Source organism: Vulpes vulpes, chromosome 12, assembly GCF_048418805.1.
Source record: "Vulpes vulpes isolate BD-2025 chromosome 12, VulVul3, whole genome shotgun sequence".
Lineage (NCBI taxonomy): Eukaryota > Metazoa > Chordata > Mammalia > Carnivora > Canidae > Vulpes > Vulpes vulpes.
In genome coordinates this window covers 161,345,700-161,372,747 of record NC_132791.1, presented here as the reverse complement: position 1 = coordinate 161,372,747, position 27,048 = coordinate 161,345,700, and the positions used below count along the sequence as shown (strand labels likewise).

At 56.6% G+C, this 27,048-nt stretch overlaps 2 protein-coding genes across 21 annotated transcripts in view; one reads left to right on the top strand and one right to left on the bottom strand.

Annotated features, from left to right (window-relative positions):
• Positions 1-25,018, bottom strand: part of KCNAB2 (potassium voltage-gated channel subfamily A regulatory beta subunit 2) — an 84,891-nt gene extending 59,873 nt beyond the window's left edge. For 3 of the 4 annotated variants that reach the window (XM_072731125.1, XM_072731126.1, XM_026005122.2), the window contains exon 1: positions 24,860-24,995. The gene's annotated coding sequence lies outside the window, so the exon portion shown is untranslated. Of the gene's footprint in view, positions 1-24,859 lie in introns of all 4 variants that reach the window. The other variant, XM_026005121.2, reaches the window with a different exon arrangement.
• NPHP4 (nephrocystin 4) overlaps positions 23,961-27,048 on the top strand; it is a 118,296-nt gene continuing 115,208 nt past the window's right edge. For 11 of the 17 annotated variants that reach the window (XM_072731122.1, XM_072731120.1, XM_072731118.1 and 8 more), the window contains exons 1-2: positions 25,240-25,432; positions 26,428-26,495. The gene's annotated coding sequence lies outside the window, so the exon portion shown is untranslated. Of the gene's footprint in view, positions 24,219-25,239; positions 25,433-25,491; positions 25,579-26,427; positions 26,496-27,048 lie in introns of those variants that run through there. The other 6 variants (XM_072731115.1, XM_072731112.1, XM_072731108.1 and 3 more) reach the window with 5 other exon arrangements.

Genomic DNA, 27,048 nt, shown 5'->3' with positions numbered 1-27,048 from the left:
CATTACCGAGACATCGGCATGCACTGTTCCCCACGTTCACTCCTTCCCTATGTCCTTGGAGATCCCTGGGACGTCAGCTCTGCCAGGGCGGGGAGCGTTGTCTCCAGAAGCACCAGGCACACAGTGGGTGCTCGGTGAACACTGCCTGAGAAGAAGGCAGGAGAGGTTCACACTGTCGGGTGTGGTGGACACTGGGTGGTCCCTCCCCCGGAAACCTCAGTCTCAGTGCTTGGACTCCAGCTCCTGCTTCTTGAGCTCATGTCACTTTGCATGTTGCTTCTTGAACTCTGGAGATCCTTCCTGCCAAAGCCCCAATGTACCACTATGACTATTATATGGCACGAAACCACTGCCTTGGATGAGGGCGAAGCTGCAGGAGCCATGGCAGCCAGTATGAGCCTCGCGAAGACACAGGAAGAGGTGTAACCGCTCACAACCACCCAGATCCGGAAGGGTGCTTGCGTAACACACCCTTCCTCTCTGTCCCACAAGCAGAGTGCCGCCAGATGAAACCCCACTTCTCCCCTGTGAGCTACAGTGGCGGGGAAGAGTGAGGGCTGCTGATGAAGGCCTGCGAGTCTGAGCATGCTTGGGGATTGGCTCTGCCTGTGGGGTCGTCTTGGGGAGCAAGCAGAGAGGCCCAGTCACTGGAGGGGTGGCCCAGGGGCCCGGGGGGCAGTCTGGAGATCCACAACCCAACTCCTAAGTAGCATCATCAGGTCTTGCTCAGACTGGGGTTGGGGGGCGGTCAGAGAAAACACTGAAAAATTAGTACAGGCTGCGTGCCACGGCCAGGACCCCCTGCTCTTTGCCACAGAGAAACCTCCATCATTCCTCCAAGCTGCTGAGCTGTGGGAACGGGGAGGTATGGTGACCTGCCAACCTCACATGGTCAGATGGCAGCAGAGGCACTGGGACCAAGCCATGGAGTCCCCATAAGAATTTCTTAAAAAGATGGCAGACTAGAATTTTTCCGTCTTCAAAGCAACATTCAAATGCCTGTCCCCTTATTACAACCCAGCATGGAGCTTGGCTCAGGCCTACACTCTTGCAGGCAGAGGCCCACAATTGATAACAAACCAAAACATCATGGCCAACAAATTCCAACTTTCCCAAAGCAACACTGAAACGCCTCTCGCCTCACGCAGCCCACCCAGATCCACACCTGCTTCTCATGCACCTGCAGGTTGAACGCCTCCCAACTCCTCCCGGAAGCAGAAGCCCTGCTGTAGCTCCCAGCTACATTCAGGGTATGCACAGTGATGGACAGGGGTCTGCCAGGGTCAGTGGCCAAGGGCCCCCAGTCTTTGGAATAGCCGCCCTCCCTCCCTGAGAGGAAATGGAAGCTTCCACCGTGGGAGCTGTGGCTCCCCGGGCTCCCTCCTGATCCTGTCACCCACAACTGGAAGAGACCCTCACCTGGCACCTGGGCGGAGGGGGCCTCAGGGCTGCGGCTGGTCAGGGCAAGAAGCAAGAAACAATCCCCCATGTGCTCGTGCTCCAGAATCTTTGTAACCACAGGCCTCCTCTGGGGTCATTCATTCAGCAAAGCTTTACAGCCCTCCTGCTCCACCTTGGGAAGCTCACGGCTCTTCCTGCTGCCTCCCTCTGGCCGCCCTGACCACACCCTGCACCCATATCCTGTCCTGGCACAGAACTGGAGGAGAGAGCCAGGTGGAGGGATGGGGGACAGCTCTCTAGGAGGCACTCAGCTATCTGGGTGGGGAGGAAGCCCCTTGGGCAGCAGGGAGCCCCCTGACTACCCCTGCGCTCCTCTCCTGCCCGATGACCACAGGCGGCCAGGTGGGGAGGGGCTTCAATGGGTCCTCCAGCTACCCTCTGCTTTGCCCTGCACTCAGCTCTGCAGGAGGGAGGAGGGGTAGGGACCCATTCGTTTAAGGCAGGGACCCTCACGTCTGCCTGTGAACCTACTTTCCACTCAGAGACGGGAAATCCCTGGCCAGGGGTTCAGGGGACAGCAGATGGGCAGGGATCCCTCCAGGAGCTGGCAGGGGTTGCTCGACAGTTGGCACATCCTCCCACCCCCCACTGGCAGGATAGAGGTGGCCCCACAGTCCTTCTGATCTCCAGGCAGCTCCTGTCTTGTTGCCCAGGGATGAAAGTGGACGCCAGCAGCTCCTGCAGAACCGTGACAGCTCTGCTGGGTGCCGCCCGCTATGCCCCACCCGCCCGCCCCAGCAGCTGCTGGGTTTTGTCGGGGGCCTGCCGTGTCCCTGAGCGAGGAGGATGCCTGCGGCTGCTCGGCTGAGCTGCTGCGACAGACGGCCACGTGGGCTCTGCCTGGGTGCAGCCAGGTGTCTGCAGGGAGGGCCCCCTGCCAAAAGCAGCCAGTTCCGTGCGGGCAGGGGGGCCTCCCCGGTTCTCAGGGGAGCACTAAGCCCTGCTCAGATTGCCGGGGTGCCCACCTCCTCCAGCACAAAACCCATTCAGGGAACAGGACCCCCAAAAGACCCCAGGTACCTGCTCCTAAGACAAGGCCATTTGGGCCTGTGTGAGGTGGAAGGCGAGGCGCGGGACCACGGGCCGAGAAGGAAGTTGGTGGCAGCCCTTGTGGGAGGATGCCTGGCGGGCCGCCCGGAGGCGCTGGGGTGTGGCCTCCACTCCCAGAACAGAGGGAGGGCCCCAACACCCTGACACCCCTCAGCAGCTCCCCTCCCTCCCAGGGCAGCAGTGAGCCTGTCTCTCAGCAGGGGGAGGGACAGATATGCAGCCACCACCTAGTCCTGGTGATCTCAGAGTTCCTGCCTCTTGGCACCAGCTTTGTACCCGGGCTGTGCTGCATGTCTTCCACCTGTGTCCCCTCCTCTGGGCGCCCCCACAGACCTCCAGGGGTATACTGCTGCTCCCTCACCCTCCAGATGATGACTCTGAGGGGCAACGCTCAGGCCCATGGCTAGGATTCAAACCCAGCCTGAGCTCTGCAGGGCTTTGCCTCACCTGTCTTCCATCCTGGCTCCCAACACTGTGCCAGGACCCAGCAGCTTCTAGTCAATGATGTGTGGGTGGGGTGGCTCAGGAGGATGGGTGCCCTGCCCTTCCCTCCTGGGGAGGCCCCTCGCCTGAGGGAGCTTGAGGCCAAGGCTGGACCTGAATGGAACATTCCAACGTCCCCCGTGGCAGCCACCTGCTTGTGCTGAGCTGCTGCCCCAGCCACCCCCTTACCCACGGTTCTGGAGACTGGAGTGGGCTCCCTCCTTCCCAGGGTGGGCACAGGGCTCTGAAGCCTTGGCAGGGAATCAACCAGCTTGGCCCATGTGCATCAGACCGGGGGTGCCACTACAGGTCCCCAGCAGGTGTAAGACCCAGGCAGGGTGATGGGAAAAAGAGGAGAGAGGGAGTCGTAAACAGTTTGGGGCACTCAGTATCTCCTAAGTGACAAGAGGTGAAGAGGAAGGAGCAGAGAGCAAATGAGATGATGGAGAGAGAGGTCGTGAGGGGGTGAGCCCCTCTGGGCTTCACTCCAGTCTCCCCCCAACCCTGTCACCCCCACAGGCAAAAGCCAAGGCCCACGAACACCACATGGCTCTCAGGGGAGAACTGGGATGGGAACCAGGTGTGTCTAGACTGGTTGCTTTCCTCCCGTGGCCCTGGAGCCTCTGCTGTGCATGGGGATGGAGCTGTGACCCTGTGGGGCTGAGGAGGCACCATCACAGATATCTGGGCAGCAGGCAAAAGTTCAACATTTCAACCCACTGACTGGCTGCTCTGCACTTCCAGATGCAGGGAAGCAGCACTCACACCTCAGCGTTGTCCCGGCCCTAAGTGTTCATTGTACCTTAAACAGGAGGGCATGTGACTGTGACATACCGGCTTTCCTTAGAAAAGTCTGCTGAGTCCAGGAGCCGCTCCTCTCTGGATCCTGAGGAGTCTGAGCCCCACATTCACGCTGGGTCACCAAACATGACTGGCTCAAGTGCCTCTCGTGAGCCCTACTTCCAAACTGACCTCCCAGCTGGTGTGGCCTGGACACATGGCCTCCCAGCTGGCATGGCCTTTCCTGGCTTCCAGGAAAGGTTTGCTTTTCTCATGGAAAGGGGTAGAGTCTTCTGGTACCTTCTTCCCTGTGGAAGAGGCTGCTGACCAAGTTCTGCCATTTTCAGCAGGAGTAATGCTGGGGGTTCGAGGGAGTCTCAGGCAGGAGCAGAGGTAGGAGATGGCACTGCAAAGGTCCTACTGGGGTGACCTGCAAGCAAGCACTGTCCCCAACGACTCAACCTGGTGGTCCCGGGACCACCAAAAACATTCTCCCATTAAGTGGGAGCCTCACAGTGGTTCTGGATACTTCCACAATGTAAGGAGCAAGCCTTGACGTAACTCACGTTCCTTTGTGTGTGTGGGGGGCAAGTTCCTCAGGAACTTGTAGCAGGAGAACTGGTCTTGTGCATCCTAGACCCTCCTAGTGTGAGGGACAGAGAGTCAAGGTCCAGGGCGATGGAGACACTGGTTCTGTCTGCAAAATCTCCACGTTGGTGTTTCTTGAAAATCTCCACCCACAGGGAACTCTGAGCTGGTGAGTCTCCCTGGGACCATTTAAATGATGAAAACAATTCTTTTTATGTTATTTAAAATTGGTGTCCTTGTAACTATACCCACTAGGCCCACTTTTGTTCCCTGGAGACAAATCCGGTCTCTGTGTCTCAAGGCACACAGAGGACATCTGGCATTGCCCACCTGCCATGTCTTTCAATATTTCCACATGAGTTTTCTGACTTAATAAATATAATTTGGGTCAGCGTCACGCAATATGCTTCACTTGGCTATCACACAAAACCCTTACAAGACTGTAAAGGCGGCTGGATGACTCCAATCATGCTGCTGAGCACGCTGGGCCCGCGTCAGCTGGCTGGTAAGTGGAGGGTCAGGGATCTGACCCTGGAGGGTCTGACTTCAGAGCCTGGGCACTTAATTAGCCACTGCTGGGTATGGCCTCTTTCTGGAACATCAATACCGAGGTCACATCCTTCAGTTTGCTGTTTGCTGAGATCCTTCGGGAAATGACAAGTCACACGGACCCAAGAGCAGCACCTCATGACGGCCTTGGTCGGCAGTGAGGGAGGAGAGGGGGGCCTTGCTCTGGGAGAGGGTTTTGCAAGGTCTGCGGGTCCATTCCAGCCCATCACCTGTGTTTGCATGGCCTGTGAGCCAACAGTCATTTTCATGGTTTTAGGTGGTTGGAAGAAAAACAAAAAATGAGTATTTCATGGGAATGAAAATCATAAAATTCAGATTTCAGTGTCCATAGAGCCACGGTCATTTTTTGTTGGTCTGCTCTGGCTGCCGTAACAAAATGCTGTAGCCTGGCGGGGTGGGGAGTTGGCATAGGTAACAGACGTGTATTTCTCCTAGTTCTGGAAGGTGGAGGTCAAAGATTTAAGTGCCAGTGGATTCAGTGTCCGGAGTCGTGGTTCACAGCCATGCAGCTCTTGCTGTGTCCTCAGGTGGCAGGCTGCGAGCTTGCTGGGGTCTCATCGTCATCTTATAAGGGCACCAATTGCATCACCCTCACGACCTTCTGGAGTCCTAATCACCTCCCAAAGCCCAGCCTCCATATACCAGCACATTGGGGGAGGGGCAGCACTTCAAGACATGAATTCAACACAGCACATCCAGACCCAGCTTCTCCCCTCCCTGGCCTGTGCCCAATTTGCCTCTGGGCTCAGGTTTGGGTCTTTATCTCCTTCTGTATGCTGCTCAGCGCTGACCAGCAAGCATGCCCTTGGTCTCCGTTGTTTTGTCTCTTGCATTTGGGTGCGTCGTGGGTGGTTTGGTGACTTTCCAGCCAGTCCTGGGGTTCTGCTGAGATTTCATCTCGTGACATCACAACCTCCCACCTGGGGATTGGGCATGCTAATCTACTTTAACAACCCGTACCCAGAAGGCAGCCCCACTTTGGTGCTAGTATGACTTGTAGGATTCTATCCATCCCTGTCTGAACCTCACCATGAGGAGGAAGCAGCGGCAGGAGGGGCCCTTTGTTGATGTGGGTGCCACATGTCACAGTGTGGTGGGTTTTTGTTGGCACGTGCTCAGCAATGCTGCCACCCAGCCAACAGTCCTCATGTGTCGTGTCATGTAGGAGAGGCCTTCCAGAGTCTGCAGGAATGCAAGCCTTCACGGTTGAAAAGCTCCTTGTAGTTTTTTTTGGAGGCACCTCCCCAGTGACATGCCATGAAGATTTCCCAAGCGTTCAAGACAGGCCATGTAAAAGCACAAGATAGGCCATGTAAAAGCACCTAATTGAGTCCAGGACTTGGTTCTAGGGTCTTTTGAAGGGTTCCCTCCCCAGAAGGCCCCAGAGTGGGTGGATGCACTGCTATGGACATTGCTGGAGGCTTCAAAAGGGCTCCACAGTGATTCACAAAACCCGGAGGAATAGCCCAGACTATGTCCTAGGGAAAGGGGCCTCTCAAGATCAAGGTCCCTCCAGGCCCTGCCCAGTGGGGTTCTGCCTGTTTCTCCACCTCAGATGGGCCTGGGGGGCTCCACCTGACCCCTGCGGGTCACTGGGAGGCCCCCTTTGCTTGGCTGGCTGTAGCTGTCCAAGGGGGCAGCTGCGCGTAGCACATGTGTTCTCCTTTCACGGCGGGGTCAGAGTCTAGTAGTATAACTCAAATATCCCTGCCCAAAACATGTTCCTCACATAAAAGAACCTAACATAAATTACTGCAGAATCTTTTTTTCTCCCCCAAACAACACCTCTAAAGCCCTAAACCAACATCGGCACAGACACACCACCAAACAAAACCCTATCACTGATGGCTGTCTTTAGGTGGACGGGATATTTCCCTAGGGTGCAGATGATGAAAAGCATCTAGGGGCAGGAGACCACAAGCTTGGGCAGGTCAGGGCCAGAGAGTCAATATTTTAGGCATTGTGGGCCAGTTGGTCTCTGGCAAAGCTGTGGGAAGGCAACTAGAGACAGCATGTGAATGAATGGGGGTGGCTGTTCCAATAAACCTTTGTTTACAAAAAACAGGTGGTGGGCTGGAGTGATTTGCAAAACTCTCATCTATGACACTAAAAAAAGGTGACATCTGCTGTAAAGAAACTGAGAGACAAAAGTATGGACCCTCATGAGGTCCATGGCATTTGCAGCTCTGCTTTGCAGGGAGGTGGGGTAGCCTTAAGTGGGCGCGTTCTGGGTCAGGAAGGTCAGAGATAAGCTCACGTTGCCTGCAGGCCAAGCCCCGGCCCATGGCTTGGCAAGGGTGCCAGGGTGGAGGGTAGAGTCTAGAGGCTCATGTGCCTGGGGTTGTTATCTTGCTTTTACTTTGCTAGTAATTCTGATCTATCATCGGATTGCAGGCCTGATTAATCTGTTCCGGAATAAACATGTAAAGCCGTCCTCCTGGCCGCTCTCTGCGATGCCGCTCGCCGGGGACAGCTGGCCGAGGGACGCAGGCTGCTGCCTCCAATGCCGTACTATTTTTGGCTACTCTTTTTGCCTCATTTATTTTTGATTTGAGTTGCTCATACAGGCTGTACGTTCTCTTTCTCACTCCTGTGCTGAAATGAAATAAGCATAGTATATTTAAACCCTGCTTGTGTTGCTCATGATTAGTGCAGATGAGCCAGTACACCTGGAGAGTGGCCTCTGTGGCAAGGCCGCCTGCCCTCTCACTCTGGCCCTTGGTCTCTATGAAAACAGTAGGACAGAGACACCACTCCTTGCTCTCCTGGACACGGTGACCTGTCCAGTCCTGGGGAAAAGGTGGGGCCTTTAGGGTCCTGCCCTGAAACTGGACTTTGTGTGGATGGGGCCCAGGGACATCTGTGTGTCCTCTTAGTAGTGTGGGGGGAAGATGTGCCAGATGCCACCTGAGCAGCAGCCCTGGGCTGCCTCATTTTGTGGTGACCAGTGAGAGCTGCCAGTGAACCAGGTGGGGAGATGGGCTTTCATACATTCATTCACTCAGTCCTAGCCCCCAACCCTGAGAGGGTGGTACTGTACATGACTAGCCAGTGGTGCCAACTAAGGAAACTGAGGCCAGGGCATCTCAGCTGGCCTGCCCACAGTCGCTCAGCAGATGGCAGTACTGGGAGTCGTTCCTCTAAATCAGAGCGCTGTGCAGCCACCGGAGGGTGGGTGACCAAAGGTCTTCTTTTTAGGGATGAGCTTATCTATGCTTCCCAAACTTATCTATGCTTCCCACTGTCTCTGGGCAGCGGGGTGAGGACTGAGGAGTGGTCTAGGGCAGGGGCAGGGCTCTTGTCAGGAGGCCAGGGATCGGTCCAGGTGCAAGCTGGAGAGCCGTGGGCCAAGGTGGAGGAGGCTGGCAGAGTCAGCAGGTTGAGACCAAGGGGGTGACTGGAGGGTGGATGTGTGTGCAGGGACCTTGGAGAAGAAGTGCCAGTTCCCGAAGCAGGGGATTGGGTGGGTGCAGCGGGTTGGGGGAGTCCCAGAGCTGGGTGCTGGCTGCGTCTGCTCCGAAGTGCTCACTGGATGTCCAGCTGAGAGGATGATGGTCTTCCACTGTTGTGGCTCCTCCTCAGGCTGTGGCCAGAGCAGCTTCCTCTCCTTAACCACAGGGCCTTTGTACATACTGTCCCTCTGCTGGGGATGCTCTTCCTTTGCATCTTTGCTCCAACATCACATCTTTAGAGACATCATCCTGGACAGCTCACTCCAAAGTGTCCTGTCCATCATGTCAGCACATGGGTTTCCTTCAGCACTTGTAACTGTCCCCCAGCTAAACGCTGAGACCCAGTGGCAGGATTGGGTCTGCCTCGTTCCCTGTGGAACCCCTCGTGCCAGGACAGGCCTCTGCTGAATGCACGAGTGTGTTGTGCTGCTCAGGAAAGGCGGAAATTTCCTTTTTGTTAACACAGACTCCCCATGAGTCTGTGCCATGCAGAGCGGTGAGGGGCAGCACGAGCACGTCTCCTGGCGGCTCCTCCAAGGGACAGGCAGGCCATCCTACAGCCTTGGTGGCCTCCTTCAGGGGGCTGCACAATCCTGACCAGGATCTCAGGTAGAGCCTGTCGAGTCTCCACCAGGCCTGGAGCCCCCAGCAGGATGATGCCAGGTTCCTGAAGCATGTGGACAGGCAAGCACTTCATGGGCATGCACGCATGGCACAAAGACACATGTGTGCTTGTGCGCGCATGCATACATTCTGCTGCCTCCACCTGGGACTCCATCACCTGCACCTCCACCACCCTTAGGGCCTCCACCTCTGCCTCTGTCACCTGTGCCTCCATCACATGTGCCCCAAACACCTTTAGCACATCTACCTGCACCACTCCGTCACCAGCACCACCTCCACCCTGGGCTGGCTCCTCCTCCTCCAAGCATTCTTGCTTTCAGTGATCTGCTTGTGGAAACTGCCCCCTGGATGACCCTCCAGGGCATTTCCTTGGCCCCCTCTGAGCTTCAGCCCCATGAGCCCCACAGCTAGCTGTGCCTCCCTCTCCTCTCTGCCCTGAGCTCTAGGTTCATACTCTCAGCTGCCTGTTGGCTCCGTCCACCTAGCTATCCCTGGAACATTTCCTCTCTTGCCCATTTCCACAGCTGGCCTTGGGAGCTCCTGCCTGGACTACAGTCGTCCACCTGTCACCAGAGTCCCATTCCTAGTGCTCACCCATGGATCTACCCCATCACGCCTTTCTCTAAAGCCCTCAATAGCTGCCCGGGGCCATGAGCATCAGGCCCAAGCACCTCAGCTTGGCGTGCCGAACCACTCATGACTCGCCCTGTCTACTTTTCCAGCTATCTCTTCTCTGGGTCTCCTGCACACTTACTTTCAGGCCTGCCTACATCTTTTTCCTGCACACCTGACTTTGGGCACCCTGCTTACCTCTTCCCTCAGGCCCATGGCAGCCCTGTCTTTGTTCTTGCTGTTGTCTTGGGGGACTGCTACAACTCCTCATCTGTCAGACTTCATCAGCCTCGGGCATCAGTGCAGAGCTGGTTCCCAAGCCTAGACGGATCCCCCCACAGTATTTTCAGGGTGACCCTGGGGGTGGGAGGCAGCGAGGAGCGAGTTTGCACTTTCCATCCCTAACTGTTACCATCTGCATCTTTTTTTTTTTTTTAAGCTTTGTTTATTTATTTTAGAGAGAGAGGGAGAGAAAGAGAGGGTGTGCATGAGCATGAGGAGGGGCAGAGGGAGAAGAAGAATCTCCAGCAGGCTCAGCACTGATTATGGAGCCTGGCACGGGGCTCGATCTCATGGCCTTGAGCCGCAATCAAGAGTTGGACGCTCAACCAAATAAGCCATCCAGGCACCTCCTATCTGTGTCTTCTGAGGGACCTACCTAGAGTCACACAACTCTAGGAGGCAAAGAGCTGGGACAGGCCAACACTCAGAATTCTGTAGCTTTCTGGCTTAAGTCTTTGACACTTGAATGCCAGCGCAGCTTCTGGGCACCCTTTCCCCAGTAACTGCCTAACCAGCCCAAATCCAAGGAAATCTGGGATAGATGGGGCTAATGCCCCCAAGGCTTCCTTGTCTCTTGTATTCACCTGAGCAGGGGCAGGAGGGATGCCTCACCTTGCCCTTGAGAATGCAAATAGCCTTCCTGTGACCTAGGGGGGTGGGGATGACTGGAGCGGGAGGGACAGGTGGCACACCACTGAATCGCCAGCAGACAAGCAAGGGCTTGTCTCACATTCCCTAAGGCAGGGACATGCCCTGGTCACACTTGAGATGGTTCTTGAATCCAGTATCTACCTACTTCTCTTCTAGTTACCTCAAAATTATGACAAGTGATGCTGGATTTCTCTTTACTAGAGGGGCTGCAAGCAAGCTGAATTTCCAAATAAGCTTATTTAAGAAAAAAACTGACTAAAAGAAAAAAATACTATAATGTCAGAAATTGGGCTGGTAGTGCACACGCATGACCCAAATCCTCAGATGGAAGGCCAGTGACTGCAGTGTGGGAAATCTTGCCAAAGACTGAGAGACAGACAGAGAGCTGAGTGCGAGACAGTGTCCCTGACATTCTGGCAAAATCTCATCCCAACAATCCCAGGAAAAGGAATGTAGCCTCCAGAGCAGAGCCCCAGGGCAAATGTGAATCCCAGGACATCATGCAGTTCTTGCTTTCCTTTGAAACTAATTTTACATTCCCTTTTGTGAAACCGTGTCAGGGTTTCTCACCTTACAGGAAGCTTATCAAGAGGATCCAGGGAGAGAGCAGAACTCTGGCGGATTGTGTGTTCCAGGCCAGCCCTGGCGAGAAGCTCTGGGGGCGGGGTGTCTAGGTATGGAAGCACATCCAAAGGGACGTGTGCACACACACACACATACACACTCACACATGTGTGCACACACATGGGCCCACTCCACCTATCAGCCAAGTGACCCACAGTCTGCTGTCACTCATGTACCCAGAGATACCGGGGAAAGGTCTGCCCTTGCACAGGCCAGATGCTCCATCCTGTTTGGGCCAGGTGGGCAGTGCTAAGCATCCCACGTGTGGAAGGCCCTGGCATCCCAGACCACCCCTAGGGCCACCTCTTGGTGCTCTAAAAAGCAGATGCCAACAGAGTAGGTGAAGACCAGGAGTCCTGGATTGCCACAGGGGTGTTGGGTGGCCAGAAGGACTTGAGAACAACACAATGCCACCTAGACCCTCAGGCTTGTGTTCAGGGGAAGTGAACATCCAGCTGCAGCACATTTCAGACAGACTTAGAGAGCATGTCCCACACTTCTGGAGGGAGGCAGGGGGGTCGGTTCCTACCTCCCTGGGGATGAAGTGTGCCCAAGGGCACTTTTGCTTTCTTCCCTCTGGGCCCTGGCCATGGCCAAATTACCTGTCTCTACAGCTCTTGCTGCAGCCACTCCCAGTGGAACGGCAGGGCTGCCCCAGTGCCTCCCTCTGGGGAGCCTGCCACGATCAAGGCCACAGGCATCTCCCCACTAGGAAGGCCAAGGCCTGAGTCCCCAAGGGGCAGCCCCTCCCCCATGGCTCAAGGGGAGACAAGGGTTACACACAGCATGAGATCATAGCGTTGGGCAGGCAGTGTTTCTCCCCCATCCTGGTGTCAGGGCCAGCTGGTCTGGTCCTATAGGGGGAAGAGGTTCTTATAGATTATGAATGGGAAGCAAAGGAGATCTGTCCCTGGTGCTGGCTGTCCTGCACTGGGTGGGAGCGCAGCTTCCTGCAGCAGGACTAGAGGAGACCATTTCCCTCCTGAAACCCAAGCTCTGCCTTTTACACGGAGTAGAAAATCTGCAGGTTGTAATGGCTCACCTCTAGGATTCCCTCCTCCCTGGTGCTAGTGGGGGATCCTGGATGAGGCAGCAGTTCCTGGCCCTCCACACTCACCAGCTCCCATGGGGGCAGCCATGCAATCCTGGGGGACTCTAGGCAGCACCCGCAGGCTGCATGGAGCTGAGGGCACCCTGTGGCCACCGCGGCTTTAGCCTCTCCGGCCCCTCCCGCCCCGCAGCTGCAGCTGCAGTGATACTGAGTACCTGGCTGGCACATCACAGATGGAACCTCCGAATCCACTTCTAAGTGGGGTAATCAATGAACCAAGGGGCTGGCCACCCCACCCCCAGCCCCCTGTGATGGTGAGAGTGTCCTTGAAGGAGGGCCTGGCTTCCCCCCCTCGTTTTGGAACATGCACAATAAGAGAATATAAACACTGTCTCTTCTCACAAACGATCGTTATCTTAACTGAGCTGAGGCAGAAAAACATAGAGTTCCAGAGATGGGAAGAAAACAAGCAACCTTGCTGGTGGTTACAGCCATGATCACTCATTACCACATCTCAGAGCCTGACTCAGCAGTCAGAGCAGCTGACACAGGAGGTAGCAGAGGTAGCCCAGCTCCACGGATGGATGGAGCTGCTCCAAGCTTCCTGGGCAGAGGGGTGGTTTTTAACTGCTTATACCCCAGGATGGGAGAAGGAGAGAGGCCAGCATCCTGGTTCTCACATGCCCAATTTCAGAGACAGTCTGTTCATTTGAAGTGGCCACACTGCCATCATCCTATGCTACCAAGCAGCTGGACACCTGGCCCTCCCCCAGATGTAGCTGGGGTCTCTTCCTCTCTGGAGCCCTGCATGAACCCATTCGCTGGGTGGGGGGATTCCCCATGTAGTGACCAGGCAGTGCAGCCTGCTTGCGGGGCGGTGGGTGTTGCCATCTTGATGGCTGATGTGAGTTTCTGAAGCAACATGGGGAGTGGGGCAGGGAAGGCTGGTCCTGGGCTGTGGGGATGGGAGCCCCTTACCCCTGGCCAGGCCATCCTGGAACACTCCAGCCCTCATGTCCAGCCAGGCCTCCTCCCTATGCTTAGCATGGTTGCTGGCTGTCTACAATGATCTTGTGCTGATGCACACACAGTGGGGGCCGGGTCCCTGGACTGTAGCTCTTATCTTTGCACTTTAGATGTATTTTAATAGCAACCTTGGAAGTTGGGGGGACAGATCCTGGTTCCAGTTGCAAAGGGGAAGCAGAAAGGCTGAGAAGGATGCTGGCCAAGCAGCATGTCTGACAGATCTGGGGCCCCCTGAAGTCTGTAGCACAAGCCTATCCCTGCCAGGGGGAGGCACAAGCTGGCATCCTAAAAAGAGGGTTTACCTGAGGGCCTACCATCCATCCTGCATAGATACATCGCCCTGTCTTACCTGCTCACCCTGTCACCCTCAGGCGAGCTCCAGTAGGAGGGCTTGGGCTTCCTACATGCTCTCCAGGCTGCTGAGCCACTGCTGAGCCAAGACTGGGGGGTGGGTGGGGGTGGGGAGTGGGGGGTCTACCTTCCAAGTAGGTCAGCGGATGTGGCTGGGGAGACCCCATGCTTGAGAGCACAAAGCCCCAGTTCCAGGTGTAACTTTGACAACACTGCCCGCCCCCACTCCAGTGTCCTTGTGAACTCTCACTTGAGCCTACGACACCTGATGTGTAATCTTTGCCAAGGGGAAAATAAACAGCAGACTAGAAAGAGAGTCATAGAACTCTCTGGAGGGGGAAGGGGGTGGGTGTCAGTGGCAGAAACCCACTGGAGTGGGTTTCGTGGTGCACCACCTGTCTATATCTCAGAATATTAATCCCTGGCACCTATGAATATGACCTTATATGGTAAAAGGCTCCTTGCAGGGGTAGTTAAAGTAAGGACCCAGTGATGAGGTCATGCTGGATTGGAGGGGAGAGCCCTAAATCTGATGACAGGTGTCTTTATAAGAAGAGAAGATGATGCAGACAGGGAAAGAAGGGGATGTGAAGGTGCAGGCAGATGTCGACAAACCAGGGAATGCTGAGGATGACTGGCAGGACCAGAGCTGTGAGAGAGGCCTGCGCAGTTCAGAACCTGCAAAGAGAACCAGTCCTGCCCACACCTTGATTTCAGACTTTTAGCCTCCAGGGCTGGGAGAGAATCGATATGGCTGTTTTGAGCCATCCGGTTTGCGGTGACCTGTTCTGGTAGTGCTAGGGAACTAACAAACCCACCTAACCTTTTAAACCCTGTAATGTCAGCAGGCTGTAGGGGAGGCAGAGAATAGCCTTCTCTTGGGGGAAGAGCCCCTTTGTGGGGGTGGGGGGCTGGAGCCTTGTGTCCCCAGCTCTGGCTTAGCTCCACACCTTGGTGGGGAGGAGGAGTCTGTAGGGATATTTCTGCAGCTCTCCCTGCATTAGCATCTGTGATCAGGCTCTTGGGGTTCTCTCTGCTCTCCAGGGGACTGTAAGAATAAATAACAAATGGTTTCAAAGAGGATTACGTCCCAGCACCACATGATGGAGGCATGAAAGATTAATATCCTGCCCATGCAGCACTACACCAGCAATGTGAAAGCCAGCTTTACCCCATCACATCCATTAGAGGCTCTGCTGAATTAAAAGCCATGAAAAAGCAAGCCACCAGGCACTGCACCTTTGCAATCATAATTAACAGGAAAAATTTTTTTAAATGGAAATACTCATTGGCGGTGAGGTTACAATGGAGCTACTCCACTGAGCTGTTGCTACTTCTGGGCAAACAACTAGGGTAATACAGGTCCACAGCCCGGGACCCAGAAATCCTACTTATAAACATATTCTAAAGGCTTAAGAGAACAAGTAAACTTAGATGTACACACACATCACTATAACTGCGAAGTCCCTAAGGAAATGACGCTTAAGTGAATGATGGAATATATCATGGTTGCTCATAGTGACCATTGCTTCGTGTGGGAAATTGCTCATGAATGAGGGATGCCCACATCTCTGCGGGCAAAAGGGAAAGCAGGCAGGTGAGGGGGGAGGGGGTCCCTCTTCCTGACCACACTCTTCCTGCTGCAGATTCAGATTCAGTCCCCCTTTCTGGGGTATAGCGCCTGTGTGAACAAGGCAGGGAAGGCTCCAGTGGCAACATGGGAATCCCATAGGGGGTTTTGCTAGCACTGCTCCTTATCCACGGAGCTGCAGCAAGGATGGCCAGCTGGGGGCCAGGCTGCTCCTTCTTGGGGAAGGAATCCCATTAGGAGGGATCCTGATGACCCCAGCCCAGGAGTGAGGCTAGGACTATGCATCTGCCCTGCTAATGAGGTTGGTCCGGGCCATAGGATGGTGAGTCCTCTGAGGTCATGCTCTAGCTCTGTCCTTTGGTTGCACAACCCGAGGGAAGGCAGAGTGCCCATTCACCTCCATGAAGATCATATTACCTAATCCTGGGTTGGCTGGAGGATTAAGAGTAAATGCAGGTCAGGTTTAAGTAGGGGCTTGACAAAGATCTGTGATGGAACAAATGGCAGTTCTGGTACAAATAGAGACAGTGAGAACAAGCATTGCTGCTGTCATCCTCACCATTAACCCCATCATCATCATCATTACAATCATCACCACCACCATTATCTCCATCACTTACCACCATCTCCATCCCATCATCATCATCACCATCATTACCACCACCATCCCCATCACTCCATCCCTATCATCACCACCATCCTCATCACCACCACCACCATCATCCCCATTACCACGACCATCCCCACCCCATCATCATCATCACCACCATCCTTGTCATCCCCACCCCCATCATCACCAGTGTCATCATCATCATCTTCCAGCATCACACGAAGTGTCTGCTCCTTCTCACAGTGGGACAAAAGGCTTTCAGCTGTTCAGGCTTCCCCCTGGCAGCTCCCAGCTACCCAGCAAATATGCTCATGGGACCATGGCCTGCCACCTGGGACCACTCAATCTTAATGCCCTGGGACAGTTGCTTCAGTTAGGAGGAATTATCTCTGCGTAATTAAGTGGCTTGGCTGTATAAACATGAGCGGCATCCTGGCTGCTGGGCACTGAACCTGTGGTCTATCCAGGGAGGCTGAGGGGCTGCAGGACAGAGGCCGTCCATTTAGATGCCAGGCAGCTGGAGGCTGTGGTCACTGGCTAGTGACACTAGCCCGAGGACCATGTTGTCTTGGCACACTAGGCCAAGTCCCCACTGCTGCCATTTCTGGCTAGGTGTCAGGACCCAGAGGTTGTGACTGCCCTGACCTCCCTGGGGCCCTGCCTGTTGTTCAGGGTATGCCAGGATTGCTCCCCGGATCCAATGGTGGGTGAGACACTTTGGGGAGAATCCACTGGTCAGTAGCCAGCATGGGGGAGATGAAGTCAGGGAGACTGCAGTGAGGGTGGCCTTTGTCTGGCCCAAGGAGCCCAGGCTTGGTCCCATGATTCAGCTTAAGGACCCAAAGCTCATGAGGTGGTAAGGACATTGCAGGTCAACTTCCCCAAGTAGGGCCTCTGGACATTTCCAGCAGGGAGGAATGGGCAGAAGGGGAGCCCACAGAGCAGTGCTGGGCGAGGGCATGACTTCATACCTAAGCCCTGCCTCACAAAGCACTTTCGGACTCATCTGGACAGTGGTGTTCACTGCTCTCTGCAGCTGAGCCCCGACAAAGACACTGTGAGGGACTGGGACACTGAGGCTGGTCTCTGACGTGTGGAGGGTGCTGGCTTCAAAGGACTGTATGCATTCAGGAGTTTGGAGTCAGGCTGGGCCAGGTGAGTGGATGCCCCTGGCCCTGTCCTTTGTACTCACAAGTTCACCAATACAGCGACAGGAACGTTCCCCTGGCGCAGGCTGTCTGGCTCAGGGAGTGGGTTGGGGATGCAAAATGGACATCCCCATTTTGGGGACCCCCACAATGGACAGTCTCATGCATGGAGCAGGGTTCTGGGACCGTGGCATGAGGTTTGGTTTCTGCCCAAGGATTCCCTTCTCTGACCATTCTAAGTCAGGTGGCAGTCACGCATCCTTGGGCTGTGTTTCCACACCCCTTACCCGTGTGGCAAAGGATGCCTCCAACTGGGTAAACAGGAGCTTCATGTGCCATTTCCGATGCTGCTCTGCTTTCTGGGAGAGTCCTCTATACCGGATCGTGGCTGAGAGCCTGCTTCTGGCATGTGTCTGCCTGAGGGCTCAGCTGGGGGTCGGGCGGTGACACACAGATATGCCCCATCCTCACAGGCATGTGGTCAAGGAGTGACCATGACCACTGTGGAGTGCAGATACCTACAGGATGCCAGCATGGGGGTCCAGAGCAGCACTGTGACCCCACCCAGCTCTGCCAACAACTTGATTCTTCCCTGACCTTGGTTCCTCCTCTCTGAAATGAGGTTGCGGGACTACAGGGCACCAGAGTGAGGGGCCTGAAGGGACTTTCCCACTGGTTGGAGAAGCAATGCCAGATGAAATGAAGCCTGGTATCCGTTCAAGTGTCTGCTCACATTGAGGCTGTTATAGAGACCAGGCAGTCTGCCTGAGGTGGGGGACAGGAACCCTCTTGTCCCCTTGAAGGGCTGGCGGAAGGGCCCTTTGGCCTCTGATGTCTGTGCTTGCAGAGCACTGGGTGAGAGCTTGGGGCTGCACCTGCTGCCACCCCTCCTACTGCTCACATGGGCTGCTACCCAGGAACCCACACAGGCTTGCTGTGGGGCCCAGCCAGGCCCTGGGCACCCATACAGCCCAGCAGGTGGCTGGGCACCTCTGGTAGTTCCCTACTGGTTTCCATGGTTACCAGGCTGCAGGAGGGTGGGGAGAAACCCTTTTTTCCGCAACCTTCTCTGTGGCACCCTGCAGGCTTTGCCAGAATCTTCCTACCATGGGTGAGGCAGGGGGTGAGAGCCCAGCCCATCATGTGTGTGTTTGGGAAGGTGGTGTAACTATGGCAGGTGGAGAAGCTCAGGGTCCCCTGAGGGACCCGCAGGGCAGGGCTGGGGGCGGCTGGTGGAACCTGGTCAGCTTCACTCTCCCCAAGACGCATGACTGACCCAGCTCAGCCCCACAGGAGACAGGAAACACCTTCTAAAGATGAGCAGCCCCTCAAGAAGTTTCCTCGCTTAGCCCAGCTTCCTTCCCCTGAGGTCACCCCAGGACCCCTTGCCATCTCTGCACTTTTTACATGCAGCTCTCCCTGCCCTGCCCGTCCTATCTCCCTCTGACACTCCTTGCAGCCCCACTGGCCTCAGGCCTGGCTTCAGCCTCACCTCTTCCTGACCACATAGGATGCATGCCACTGCGGTGCCTGCGTGGCCTGCCTGGCCTGCAGACACTTCTGTGGTTGCCCAAGTGGCAGCTACATGTTCTGAACCCCGCGTCTTCCCTGCACCGACTATGACACCATCTGCACCTCCCCAGGGGCAGTGGAGGAATGGGTGAGTCCCCAGCACAGGCCTCACCTGCACAAAGCCAGGTCAGGGCTGGGAGCACAGGGTCTCCTATGTGCAGCCAGAGACTCTTGGGCTGCAACCTTGGGCCTGGGATGGTTGACGCATCTCATCTGAACAAACCCTTTTGTTAGGACAGTGGGTCCACATCCTGTGGGAGATGCTCTGCATGCCCTATGCCCTGGCACTCTCTCCCAAACCCATCTTTCAGGATAAAGGAAAAGCCCAGTGAGGCAGCATCCCGGGCGCCTCCAAAGTGCCCTGGCTGGTCTCCAGACACCCCTCACTTCCTTTTTTCAACAGGCAGGTATAAATGGGGAGGTGTCTGCTACTTCAGGGAAGTCAAAGCATGCCTGTGGACATATAGAAAGGTAGTGATTTTTGGTTGGGATTTGCAATTCCTTTTCTGGGCATCGGGTGTTCTTTGCAGGAGGGGCAGAGATGGCTCCAGGCCTCCTGTCCCTGACGCCTGAATACCTCCTGGCCAGGGTGACTAGAAATACCTTCTGATAGAGAGGGAAAGGCAATACCCCTGGGGTAGGGAGAGGAAGCCATGAGCAGAGGTGGGGAGGGAGACCATGGAGACAGGGGAGGGAGATGCCATAGGATGAGACAGAGTGACAGATCCTGCTCCTTTGCAGGGCTCCAGCTTCCTCCGTATCCCATCAGGCAAGTGCTCGGGCCATCAGCCTCACCAAACCAAACCAAACCTCGTTCCAACACTAGTAACAACAGCATCCTGCCATGCTTGTCAAGACAAGAGCATGAGGGGCGCCTGGGTGGCACAGTGGTTGAGCGTCTGCCTTTGGCTCAGGTTGTGATCCTGGGGTCCTGGGATCAAGTCCCGCATCGGGGATCCCCACAGGGAGACTGCTTCTCCCCCCTCTGCCTGTGTTTCTGCCTCTCTCTCTGTCTCTCATGAATAAATAAATAATATCTTAAAAAAAAAGCACGATTTGAGGTTTGAAGATTACAAAACGTTCTCAGGTAGAACGTTCCTGAGAATTGAGGAAACTCCAGCAAAGCCCTTCTCATCAGAGCCTCCACTGATCAAAGCTACCCCCAGGAAAAGCAAAGGTGGGAAGCTCCCTGATAATCAGAACAAGCAGGAAGCTCCTGGATAATCAGAAAGGGAAAGACTTTCAAGCTGGCACGACTTTCTCACAGTGGGGTCTCGGAACCCCTGGACCAGTGCTGGCCGAAGACAGAGCTTGTTGAGCTGCTCCCGGTCCTTGGGAGACTGTGTCTGGGCACAGCTCTCAGTGGTTCTGGCTTGGCATGTAGGGGGCCACAGAACCCCCAGAGCCCCCAAGATTCCCCGCTCTGTGGTCTCACTATAGGCAGAGCTGCCAGTGGAGCTGGAGGATCAGAATCTCCTTGTCCGTGCCTTTTAGCTATGTCTGACTCTCCTCCATCTAGAAGGGGGGGCACTATATCCAGAGAAGCCCCCACCACTATGGAGCATTCAAGATACCAAGGCTCCCAGCCAGAACTGCAGATCCTTCTGCCCCTGGCTGCACTGGACAGCTTGTGGACATCAGGGTTGGCGTTTGCTCTGCAAGATCACACAGCTGCCAAGGGAGGGCATGGGAAAGCATACTGTGTGAAGGGGAGTGGACGCGCTTGGAGGTGGCTCCGTAGCCCTTGGTGCCCATGGGCCACCGCACGGGTATGCAGGTGTGCAGACAGGGGCCAGACAGGGTGATCTGCCCTCCAGGAGTCCTGAGGTCTGGGGGGACAGGGTGATGTCCCTCCATTCACCGGGAGGCTCTTCTCTACAGACCAATGGCAACAGCCACCCCCCCAAAAGCAGTTGGCTGGGCTCTCCCAGGCTGTCCCCTAAGAACAGGCATCCTATTCTGAGGAGTGCTGTGGAAGCCCATAAAGTCACTCAAAAGGGGACCTGAGTCATGGCTTGAGCTTTCTGGGGAGCCACCTGGGTTCCAGGTAGGGCGATTGTTTGGGTTCAGTCCATGATTGGAAGCGGCGGGTGAGGGGGTAGACGACACTGATTGGCACCTGCTATGAGACAGGGATTGGCCTGATGATTTGATTCACAGTCTCATTCTGCCAATTGAGAAACGGGGGAGATGCAGAGCTAACTCCCCACCAAGGTCCACAGGCCAGAGTGGTGACAGAGACCTTGTGGATAAGACCTAGTGTTTAGGGGACCCAGGAAGCTGCTCATTTACTGTGGAAATTGGCCCTGGGATGGATGGTTTGTCTTGAACTCAGCACAGGGATCTGAGAAAAAAGACGTGCCTGGCTTTCGGCCTCTAGTTGGAACACAGACCTCAACTGCCCAGCAGCCAGGGCCTAAGATGTCCTCAGAGGAGATGCCTAACTGAATCTGAGGTGAGGGTGTGAAGCTGAGGGAGACAGTCCCCCTCTCTGCTTCTTCCCTTGCCCCAACCCTATTTTATCTATATCCTACATGGCACCGAGAGCCAACACTGCAGGTGTCTGTGCCGGAGTGAGAGAGAAGTGTGCTGCCTGCAAGGAGGGAATCGAGGAAGGCAGGTGCCAGGGATGTAGGTGAGACAAGCGTTGGGGGGCTCGGTTTTGCTACGAGGGACACACACTAGCCCCCCCCATGCCTGAGGTTTCCAGGGTTATGTACCACTTATGTGGCCACTTGGCAGAGCAGGAAAGCCTCCTGAGACCCTATCCTGCAGGGCTATGAGTTAGAAAGCCAGATGTGTGGCCGTGGAGACCCTCAGGCTGGGGGGGGGGACGCTGGGCCAGAGCTCATCCTGGGTATACAGAGACAGAAAGGCCAGCTCTCAGCTGAGCCCCACAGAAAGCGGCAAAGAGTAAGAAGACATGGCAGCTGTTCATATCCACCGAGCAGGGCAGCTCTCCTATCTGCCAAGGGCAGGCTGAATGGAAAGCCTCGAGCTATCCCCATGGCGGACAGTACGACCAGGCAGGTCACATTCCCACCGGGTCCAGTGCGTGTTCTCTCCCGGGGAGGCCCTGTTCTCTTTCCCTCGCCTAGAGAGGCTGAGCCAAGACACTGCTGCCAAGGACCGCCTCTTCTCACAGGGTTGCCCCCAAGAAAGGGAGGGCACGGAGTAAGTAGAGAGCTAAGTGTGCTGGGTTTCCCTTCCTGAAAAAGGTGGGTTTCCATGTTTCTTGGGAGCTGGGATTGACCGCTGACTCCCCTATGCATCTGAGACCCATCTGATGTGTGTGTGTGTGGATTTCTGGCATTTCTGGAACTTGGTGGGAAGGGGAGGTGGTACCTGTGCTTCAGTTTCTCCACCAGGCTAACCAGCCCACCTTGCAGGGTTATTCACAAGGACCCACCATGTAGAGCAAGGTTTAAAGTGCAAACCCAGCAGGAGAGACCTGAGTCTCTTTTCCCCTTTCATCTTGCTCAGTGTCTTGGCCCCCTGCCATCTCTTTGATGACATCTTTGGAAACATGGCACCCTTGCTCTGGGGACCTGCCAGGCTGGGCAGGATGGTATCACCAGAACTCTCTGTGGTTGATGGCATCCCCCACTCTCAACAGCTCCCCAGTGACTCAGACACACCCCAGGGCACTGGCTTCCTCTATGCATGTCAGCAACATCTCCAGAACCTTCCCCAAAGGCAGCCAAACCTGATGGTTGGGCACATCCACAGGATGCTGGCTTCCTCCACCTGGGAGAGCCCAAGAAGTGACCTGTGTTTCAATTAGTGGGATGCAGAGGGTCCATTTGGGATCTGCCCCTGCCCTGAATGACCTTGGAGAAGTCTTTGCCTTTGGCCTCCTGTGGACTCCTTTAGGGGGGAAGATGGCCAAGACCTTTCACCTCTATGAGGTGAGTCCCCCTGGCTGCTGGGAGAGGAGATGGAGGGAGGCACTGTGTCTCCGGCCCTCTGACACCATCAGAGACGATCTTCCTCAAATGCTGCGTAGCTGCCACTGTCCTGCCCTGTTATCCAGAGAAACCACTCTTGCTCTGGGACCTTTGGTGACGTGAAGGTCACTGGGACTTCTGTCAAGGACAAAACACGTGCTGCTTTCAGCCAGACTCCCCAGAAACGAAACATGTTACACTGGTTCTAAAAAGGAGGAGGCCTTCCTTTGCCACACGCTGGGCTGTCCAGTTGCCATGGGCCCAGTACCAACAAACAGGAAAGTCTGGAGGAGGCCCCCTCCTTCTGAGCCCCTACCGGAAACTGCCAAATCAAAACTTGTACCACTTACTTCCTCCTGAATCATTTGAGGTTTAGAAGATCATTGAAAAAGTAAAGGAAAGAAAGAAAGCCAGCCCCATGGGGTGAGGCCTCTCCAGCTGTCCCATGCACAGAGCTCACTTGCCCCTCACACCCCCAGTGCCCACGGCCAGCTGTGACCCTTCCAAGGCATTAAGTGGTATCCCGTCTTTCCACACTTGTGGTGCGCAATTGCTTTTTTGCCCATTTCTTCCCATCCAGGCTCCATATCCAGACCCAAAAGGGTTTTGAGCACAACACCGGGGTTTCATATTTTTTTGACCCCTATCCCCCATGCCCTGGCTCAGTCCTGGGGTGCTGAGCAGTGCCTACCGTATCTGGCACCTGGCAGGGCAGAGAGAAACAGAAGCAGCTGGACCCAGCTTTGCACGGGATGCCTCCCTCAGCTTGCTTTCCAGGCAGGAATGCACTGTAGCCCAAACATCATCAGTGCCATTGAGGTTGGATGTGCACCTGGAGTGTTCCAAGGGATGGATGTAATCTGGGGAGCCAATGCCCTCTGGGCCCCCACTGAGAGGGCACACGGGCAGGAGCCCAGGGACTGCAAATGAGCCTGGCTCTGCAGGTGGATGCTTTTCCAAGCAATAATCAGGAGGGCAGATGGGACTCCCCACACGCAGGTCCCCAAACCCTGCAATGTGTTAGCAGAGTGGGAGCTTGCTCTTGGCATTGGAAAGGGGGATGGCGTTTTTTGAGGGGGAGGAGAAGTTGCAGAGAAAGAAGAAATCCTGAAATGACAGACAGTGGGACAGCTGTGGCCTGAACTTGGTGTTCTAACTCCTCCGATGTGGATGTATTAATTTCCATAAATGCTAATAGCCCATTTCTCCAGGAGCTATTACTTATGTCATCTCCCCTTGGATGCGGTTCAACACAGGACAGACAAATGAAAGGGAGAAGGCAACCCTCACTGGAGGGTCCCTTGTTCCCCACCCCTGTCCCCACCAGGCAACTCAGGTCTGTTTTCTAAGGTGGCCACGGAAACAAACTGCAGGGTCAGGACCCCCAGCCTTCAGCCCCACAGCCAAGTCCTGTCATGCCAGGAAGCAAAGAAAGTTTCCAACCCCAAAAATGCTGAATCACAAAGTGAGGCTGAGCAGGAAAGTGGGGGTGGGGTGGGGAGGGAGGTGGTGGCCAGGGAGGATGGCAGGAAAGGGTGCTGAGGGGCTTCCCACCTGAAACCCCCTAGGATGCTCTAGGCCAAGCACAGTCCCCCACGGGATCCTGCAGGACAAATGCCAGGAGGAGCGGAGCCAGGGTGTGCCTGGGTAGGAGAGAGGCAAGGTGGGCAGGTACGGGGCTGCTGCCACTGCAGCAGGAAGCAGTGCTGCTGCTAGGTCTCTGCATCCTGTGGGAGCAGCAGCAGGTAGGGAGGTGTGGAGAGGAGAAAAGCTGAAGCTGGGTAAGGGGCACAGGGACCAGGCTGGGTGGGGTTTGGTGTGTAGGGAGCCTGAGGAACTGGTGCAGGAAGGCAATGCCAAGGTCCTGGGGACCTGCAAGGTGGAGGGAGAGCGTGCACGGGAAGAGAGGTAGGGGCTGGGGAGCAGAATGCATGGGAGAATGGGCACAGGGATAAGGAGCAAGAGGCAGGATGAGGCTTCAGGAGCAACAAGGAGGCGAGACGGGGAGGTCCGTGACCGGGAGCGCTCGGATGGGGCTGCGCAGAGGCCGGGAGAGGGGACGGGAAGGAGGGATGGGGGCAGGGGGAGGCGAGGCTGCGGGAAGGGGAGGTGGCAGAGGTGGGGAGGGATGCTCCGGGACGAGGGGAGGCGCGAAGTTTGGGGCAGGGGTCGGGCATGGGAGCCGAAAGGTCGGGCTGGATGGGGGAAGGGAGATGATGGAGAAGGAGGTGAGCCCGCCGGAGAGGAGGTGAGGACGGAGGCGGGCGCGGGGACGCGCCGTGGGAGAGGAGATGGAGAATCGGCGCGGGCCTGGCGGGCGCCCGCCGCCGCTCTCCCGGCGCACGGCAGTGGACGGCGCGGCCCGCCGGGGTCCCCCCGCACTCACCTGGGGGCTCCAGCTCCGAATCCTGTAGCCCCGCTCCGGATCTTCCTTCCCGCCCTGCCCCGGCGACTTTAGCGCCCCCGAATCCCGCTCGCTCGGCCAGGTTCCTCCTGCAGCATCTTCACCTCGTGGGACGCCCGGGGCCACGCCTCCACTGGCTTCTCATTGGTTGGCCTTCACGCCAGTCATGTTCCAATTGGCTGAGGGGGTCGCCGGCCATGCAAATCAGGACGGGCCCGCCGGCGCGCCGATTGGCTGGCGCTGCCGGAGCGTAGCCCCGGGACTGGCGCTCCGATTGGTCCCGCGGCCCTGCCAACGACGCCGACGCGGGGCGGGCTCCCGGCCTGGGCGCGCGGCGCGCCGCCTGCCGACGCTCCTCTGGCGGTGGCGGCGGCGGCGGCCCGGCGATCCCCGGCGCTCCCTGCGCGCTAGGCCTGCGGCTCCGGCGGGCTCCTGCGGGCTCCGGCGGGCTCCGGCGGGCCTGCCAGCCTCAGGCTCTGGGGTCGCCGTGGGGGCTCGTCTGCTAGAGCGAGGGCCTCGGGGCGGGGGCGCGGCCGCGTCTGGCCCGTCTCCTAGGTAACGCGGTGCGCGGCGGGCGGAACCACGCCGGCGGGCACGGGGGGGGCGGGGGGTTGGTCGTGACTTGGAGCGCAGGGGGCGGTCGGGCGGGGTCCCCCGGGGCCCGGGGTTGGAGTGCTCCGGGCGTTCTCCGCGGGGACCAGGTGCTCGCTTTGGTTGCATCCCACCCGGCGTTGACACCTGGTGCGGCCCGGGGTTCCCGTGGGCGTCGGGGGCACCCTGGGGCTCAGCCTGCGCCCTCTGCCCTTGACCCTGCGCCCCTCTGCAGCCGCTCGGCTTCAGAGGCGCAGGAGGCGCGTGACCCGGACTTGTGCTGAGACCCTGACGTCGGCCCTCTGCGCTCGAGGTCCCGCTGCCCTTCCCGGCCGGACCTCAGTGGGGGACCCCTGCAGGGGGTCTGTGCCCAGTGCCCATCGTCGGCCGGGAGCCCAGTGGGGGATCCCTGCATGGAGCCTGTGCGCGGCCTGCGCCCTTTCCCCGGCGGGACCACAGTTGGGGTCCCCTGCTTGGAGTCTGGGCCTGGGTTGCGCCCCTTCCTGGCCTGGTGTGTGTCCCCTGCTGGCTCAGCCCAGAGCCACCGCCCAGTGGAGAGTGCGAGACTGCCTGGATCTCGCAGGAGGACTGTCTGCCCTTCTGGCCCTGCAGCCGCTCCTGCCTTTCCCTCCACTGCCCATCTCCCTGACTTCCTGACCCACTCAGAGCTGGCCACCTGGGCCCTTCCCGCAGCCCCAGTGCTTGCTCTCCTGGGTACTCCATCCCACTCAGAGGCCCTACCTGTGCACGTATGTCCAGGGCCTGCCTCCATAGCAGACTGCTGCATTCTCAGACAGTCCTGTCTTGGGCTGCTGTGTCCCGTGATGATGGATAATGGGCTCCACTTCCAACCCAGTCTCCGTCGCTGTCCACTGCATGCTCCACAGCTCTGTTTTCATAGATCACACAGTGTCTTCCTTGTGTGCTAACTTATTTCCTGTCTTTCCGCCTCACACCAGATCCATTCCCTGAGGGCAGGGAGCTTGTCTGCTTTGTTCAGGATGGTTTCTCCAGGCCCTGGCACCTGGTAGGTATGCAAAGAAGATTGCTTGAATGGGGGGGGGGGGGGCGGGGGGGGGGAACTCTAGGCAGTGCTTGATTAGACTGCCACTTACTCCCAGGTAAGTTCCCAAAGCTTTTCTGTCTCAGGCATCCCAGATCTTGTTCACTTCTTGGAAGGAAACATCCCCCTGCCTGCACAGCTGCTCCTGCCCCCCTCTTTCTCTGGTGTCCCACTGTTGTTGAGATTTTATCCCAGCTTGCTTCTTCGGCGCCGGGATTCCCTCTTCTCTCTGCCCTGCATCCTCCCAAAAAGGAGACTGAATTATGCTTGTCTTCTGTGTGCTGCTCACACTCGAACCCTTGTCTTTTCCCCACTGGATTTTTAGATTCTTAAAGATCTGGCCTTTGGTATTGTTCACCATTGCACACAGTGGAACAGAAGAGGTGTGCAGAGCAGAGCCCTCTGGGAGACCTCACAGTCCCCTCTCATCCTGTAGGTGGGAGCAGATGCAGGGAGGGCAGGAGACTTCCCTGAAGTCTGAGGAGAGTGGGGCTTAGCCTGGGTGCTCCAGCCAGTG